At 34.3% G+C, this 6,744-nt stretch overlaps 1 protein-coding gene across 1 annotated transcript in view; it reads left to right on the forward strand.

Moving 5' to 3' along the window:
• The first annotated feature begins 3,555 nt into the window (after positions 1-3,555).
• The window catches only part of arf3b (ADP-ribosylation factor 3b), a 24,274-nt gene continuing 21,085 nt past the window's right edge, over positions 3,556-6,744 (forward strand). Inside the window, exon 1 of the mRNA XM_056459461.1 lies at positions 3,556-3,646. The gene's annotated coding sequence lies outside the window, so the exon portion shown is untranslated. The remainder of the gene's footprint in view (positions 3,647-6,744) is intronic.

Here is a 6,744-nt window from a genome sequence, read left to right on the forward strand (position 1 = left end):
ATAGAGGGCGCAGTGTCCTGCTGTATGGCAATTTGTTTTAGCATTTAACATAATCAATGTACTCACTAAATGTACTAGTGTGCAATGATAATTGGGGTGTCGACTTTAATGTGCATCCGTATTGAACCAAATATACAATTGAAGTCAAAATTATTAGCCCTGTTGTGATGTTTTTATTCTTTTAAAAGTTTAATTTTTATCATTTAAACAACACATTTTTTTAAACATAATAGATTTAATAACTAATTTCTAATAACTAATTTTATATTTGCCATGGTCACAGTGCATAATATTTAACTAGTTATTTTGCAGGATACAATATTCAGCTTAATGTGCAATTTATAGGCTTAACTAAGTTAATTAGTATGGAGGACGAAACTTGCCAAAACCATAAATAAATATGCAAATATATAAATAAAAAATTAATTAATAAACTAGTAAATAAATCCATAAATTCTTGCAAGAATCAAACATTAAATAAATATGCAAATATAAAATTAATTAATAAACTAGTAAATAAATCCATAAATTCTTGCATAAATCAAACATTAAATAAATAGGCAAATATATAAATTCTTGCAAGTATATGCAAATATATACATTCTTGCAAGAATCAAACATTAAATAAATATGCAAATATATAAATTAATTAATAAACTAGTAAATAAATCCATAAATTCTTGCATAAACCAAACATTAAATAAATATGCAAATAAATAAATAAATGTGTATAAAAACTCCACAAATTCCTGCATAAATAAATAGATAAATAATTTATAGTGTGGGCAGGCAAATAATTAAATAAATTGCATGAGGGGAATAAGAAAATGCTAAACTGAAAATATATATTTTTTCCCCCTTTTCAAACATTTAATAAAATAAACTTTTAGTTTAGTATTTTCTTATTTCGTGTAATTTATTTAATTGTTAGCCTGCCCGCACTATTAATTATTTATATATTTATTTATGCCGGAATTTGTGGATTTTTATATACAATTATTTATTTATTTGCCTATTTATTTAATATTTTATTTATGCAGGAATTTATGGAGTTATTTACTCATTTATTTACATATTTCGTATTTATTTATTTATTGTTTTTGCAGTTTTCATCCTCCATAAATTAGGTTAACAAATTAGGTTGATTAGTCAAATAAATCATTGTATAATGCCATGCTATTGACCCTAAAAATGCAAAAAAAAATGCTTTTATTTCAGCTGAACTAAAATAAATAAATCTTTTCCTAGATAAAAAAAAAACTACTTTTGGAAATACCGTGAAAACTTCCTTGGTTCTTGGTAAACATCACTTTCGGTTGGCGCCAATAGCCTAGTGGTTAAGTGCGCCAACATATAGCACCATGGTGCTCACGGTGACCCGAGTTCGATTGCCGACTAGAGGTCCTTTGCCGACCCTTTCCCTCTCTCTGCTCCCAACTATTTCCTGTCAATTCTGTGCACTATTCTATCCATTAAAGGTTAAAAACACCTAAAAAAAAAACAAACAAACAAAAAAAAAACATCACTTATATATTTGAAAGAGAATACAAATGTCACAGGAGGGCGAATAATTCTATTTTCATTCATTCATTCATTCATTCATTTTCTTTTCGGCTTAGTCCCTTTATTAATCTGGGGTCGCCACAGCGGAATGAACCGCCAACTTATCCAGCATTTGTTTTATGCAGCGGATGCCCTTCCAGCTGCAACCCATCTCTGGGAAACACATACACACTTATTCACACACATACACTACGGACAATTCAGCCCAATTCACCTGTAGCGCATGTCTTTGGACTGTGGGGGAAACCGGAGCACCCGGAGGAAACCCACACGAATGCAGGGAGAACATGCAAACTCCACACAGAAACACCAACTGACCCAGCCGAGGCTCGAACCAGCCTCTTGTTGCTGTGAGGCGACAGCACTACCTACTGCGCCACTGCGTCGCCAATTCTATCTTCAACTGTATGTATTAAATTCAATGCATCTCATTTATCTAGTCTATTAAAATACATAACATGAGTCTAATTTGGCTTACTTCTGGGTTTTTATGTAGGTTGAATTGCTTATTTTACAGGAAAATGTGTCTTGAACACTCACACTCTGTCTTAACATGCGATACGACAAGATTCCAGCGACAAGCAATTCTGAAATTAACTATTTGCTGGTGCTTTTTGTCAATAAATGTCTAGTAAGATGCGATATTCGGGTGGTAGGCTAACATTTAACACCGAATAAAGCACATATAAGTGCTTTTGTTCATAAAATGCACATACTAAAGAAGCATTGGTCAATTAAGTACACGTATCACTTAAATATTTTAAAACATTGCATTTTTTCATTTTGCTTTACAAAAATGTATTTGTTATTTGTTTATCTTCCTAAAAGTGATTTTCATATTCTGTTCTTTCATAGACTTTCGTATTCGTATTGTAATATTATTAACTTTTTTGTTTGAATTTTGTCAAAACATAAATGCAGGCTCAAATCAATCTCTGTGTCAACGTCAAAACAAATTGCATCGTTATTGTCACCTTAAAGAGCTGTTTCTGCTTGTTTAACCCCCAAATAACCTATTAAGTCTATTAGTAAGATTTATATTTGTTAGCATTTTGTGTAGTTGTAAGGAGTAACAGAATTCCTCAAGTGTTTCTTTCAGTGTATTACTTACTTGCATATCTGCCCTCCACAACTTTCAGGGTATGGGCCACCAAAGGCTAATCTCTAGAGGTATCTGTCCTGGACCTTTGTTTCTACTTGTTGTAATCCATCCTTGTAGGTCATGTTGCCTGGTGTTTCTTGGACAGCCTCTCTTCCGCTTTTCATGGTGCTTCCATCTGAGAGCCTGTCTGGTGATGCTACTGTAGTTGGTGGTTTGCGTCGGGTGTGCAGGTGTGCTCTTCTCTTCCAGATTTCTGCTTCTATTGGGGGTTGACAGGTCCTTCCCCATAGGTTAATGTTACTGATCTTGTCAGGCCAGCGAATGTGTAGAATCTTTCGGAGACAGGTGTTGATGAATGTCTGGATTCTTCGAGTGGTAGTTTTGGTTATCCTCCAGGTTTCGACCCCATACAGCAATACTGACTTCACAATGGAGTTGAACAGATGGGTGGTCAGTTCTCTCGAAGTCCAGATGTTCTTGAGCTGGATGAAAGCAGTTCTTTCTTTGACGATTATTGCCTTAACGTCTGTATCTGTTCCACCCTGCTGTTCCCTCTGACTTTATTATTATTATTTTTTTATTTCCCATATATATATATATATATATATATATATATATATATATATATATATATATATATATATATATATATATATGCTATTCTGTAATTTCTAATCTGCATAATTTCAAAAAAATCTGTTTATCTAATGTTCAAAGTTCTTACGACCTTATTTTGTTAACTATTCTGACATCAATATATATACATTATAAAAAACTACATTAAAAAAAATAAACATTTCATTGACATGTCATTTATTTCACTACTACTAGGCTACCTGGTCTGGCTGGAGGCAGTCTCAAGATTCAAAAAACCAAGTCTCGCGAGATGTCCCTATCGAATACAGAGCAGTCGGCGCAAACTCTCGTGAGATCTTCTCTCCGCCTCTCCGCTTCCAAAATCGGCTGGTGTCAGCTCGCAAGGTAATCCAGATATATTCATTTGTTGTGAATGCTTTAAAAGGAAACGCTTCCAATTGGTTCTGACTTGTTGAAATATTGAATGTGCGTTTGGTTGAATGTGACAGCGCATTAATATCGCTGTTGAAAATAAGAGTCGACAGGCCTTCCGCGCGGCACGTAACGTTAGCGTCTGTCTGTCTCTCTCCAAATGAATGAAGATCAGTACCACAGAAGATGTGCTGCCGGACGCCTCTTCACACATTATCACCGGCTCTATTCGCTTGGGTTGTGACTGACTTTTTACATAGGTTTGTTATGATCTTGCGTAATATTAATTTCACCCATCTGCTTCGTGCCAAACGCCTCTGTTCGCAGAGAAACCGATCTTTGTATTACAATCTCAAAGGGTCGTAGGCCTGTACGAGCTCTGATAGTGGGGAAAAATGAATAATTTAGATATATGTTCTTGTTTTTAAAGGTCATCATATGTTTATATAGATATAAAGTGCAGATCTGTCTATCGCTTGTGTTTTGCTGCCTCGTGACATCAGTAATGTCGGGTCTCTTCCACGGCTTTCAGAAAACCTTGTTTGTCGAATAATTAAAAAATAAGGAGGTTTTTATAAAACAGAGGGCGACTGATGGAAATGTGTGTGGAAAATCAAATGGGATGTGATTCGTGTGGTTTGCTGGAGACGGTCTGGGCTTCAGTACCATGGACAGCACCGCCGGAGTCAGACCCCCGCCGCGTTTATAAACCTCCGTCAGATCATTAATAATCATAAGCACATTCGCTCACTGCTGTCTCAGTCCACTAATGTCTCTTTAACCACTGCCTATTGACATATTAGTTAAAAAATTATGCTGTATTCTAACTGTTTACACACAGTCGAAATCAAAATTATTAGCCCTCCTGAATTAATAGCCCCCTCTATATTTTATTCCCAATTTCTGTTTAAGGAAAAGATTTTTCAAGACATTTCTAAACATAATAGTTTAATAACTCATTTCTAATAATTGATTTCTTTGCCATGATGGCAGTACATAATATTTTACCTTATATTTTTCAAGATACTAGTATTAATTAGGCACCTTAGGGTAATTAAGCAGGGTACAACGCTAAGCAGTTTTTCTACTGACCCAATTTTTACTTGCCCTGTCAAAATTTTCACTGGCCAGACAAAAAAAGTTATAAATAAGTTGTAAATAATGTATCAAAAATATCGCCTGTGAATCTAGTCTTTAAATATGTAAAAAATGTTGATAAATATATAATGAGCAAAATTCAAAGTGTTTTGCAAATAAAAAGAGCAGTATGGAAAAATTTCATCAGATGATTTAACAGGTTTATTTAGATTGATTAAGGAGATTTTGTAGAGGAGTGAATCTTGAATAATATATAACAAATAAATGACAAACAAAAATAAATAAAGTTTAGTAAAGATAAAAGTGAATTGTAGTTTTCAGGTATTCACTGTTCAGGTACAGATATTGAATAATCAACACTGCAGAGTCTTCATTGTATATTATTTAATCTTTAAAAAATGTTCTTGTGGCCGGATGTTTTAAAATGTGAAATATAGAAATGTTCACACAGTCACAGGCCTTAAAGGACAGTTTACTCAAAGATTAAAATGTACTCACTATTTACTCACACTTGACTTGTTTCAATACTATAGGAGTTATTCAATTAAATTCTTTTGTGTTCATTAAAAAAGAAAAGAAAACTCATAAATGTTTGAAACAAGTGAAGGGTGTAATGAAAATGGGAAGTCATTTCTGGCTGAACTATCTTTAAAAATGCATTCAGATGATAAACTTTCTCTCCATTATGATTAAACTCTATTAAACTATAATCCCAACATTACATATCCTGCGGTGTGACTATTGCGGATGCACACATTGCGATATCGAGGCTGAAACCATATATTGTGCAGCCCTAACTTGAATATAGGGTAGTTGTCTTTACTTTTCTGTCCTTGCTCTGACATTGTTAGTGCTGTGTAAGCATTATCAAAATCAATCTAAACAAATTGTTCTATGATATTCTGTAATAAATCTGAATGTCATTGTTTTGTCTTATTATTTACCATGTATATGTAGACATTACATGAAACATTACGTCATGAAAATGTACTTGAAAGTTCTGGAAAAGTCTTGGAAAACTCATGGAATTTTAGTAGTAAAGATATGTATGAATCCTGAAAACATCACTTAATTTATTTTTCTTTGTCTGCTTCCAAGATGTTAGAAACATACGTTTTCATTTAACGTCATAATTTGATGTTGCCGTCTCTTCGTTGTACTGGTTGTTATCAGGTTGTGGAAGAAAAAAGCATGCTCACAACATCCAAACAGATAAGAGGAACCGAAAAGCAATATGGTGTTTATGACTTCACAGAGAAGGTAGCATTTAAAAACTAATAAGAAAAAATATTATGGGAAATACTGTGAAGGGGCGACGCAGTGGCGCAGTAGGTAGTGCTGTCGCCTCGCAGCAAAAAGGTCGCTGGTTTGAGCCTCGGCTGGGTCAGCTGGCATTTCTGTGTGGAGTTTGCATGTTCTCCCTGCGTTCGCGTGGGTTTCCTCCGGGTGCTCCGGTTTCCCCAACAGTCCAAAGACATGTGGTACAGGTGAATTGGGTAGCCTAAATTGTCCGTAGTGTATGTGTGTGAAGAGTGTATGGGTGTTTCCCAGAGATGGGTTGCAGCTGGAAGGGCATCCGCTGCGTAAAACATGTGCTGGATAAATCGGCGGTTCATTCCTCTGTGGTGACCGCAGATTAATAAAGGGACTGAAAATGAATGAATTAATCAAATACTGTGAAAAATTCACTGTTAATGCTTTGTTAAACATCATTGCGGAAATATTTGAAAAAGAAGAAAAAAATCAGCAGGAGGGCAAATAGTTTTAACTTCAACTGTCCATGCTTCTTCATATTACAAAATATCTGCATGTATTTACGTTTAGGTTTTGTAGTTTCGTATATAATTGCGTATATAATTGTGAAACTACTCCTTAACCAACAATTAAACATAATCACATCAATTGTTTAAAGGGATGGTTCATCCAAAACTGAAAATTCAGTCATCATTTACTTACATTTCAATGATCACAAA

The sequence above is a fragment of the Danio aesculapii genome, chromosome 6 (genome assembly GCF_903798145.1).
Source record: "Danio aesculapii chromosome 6, fDanAes4.1, whole genome shotgun sequence".
NCBI lineage: Eukaryota > Metazoa > Chordata > Actinopteri > Cypriniformes > Danionidae > Danio > Danio aesculapii.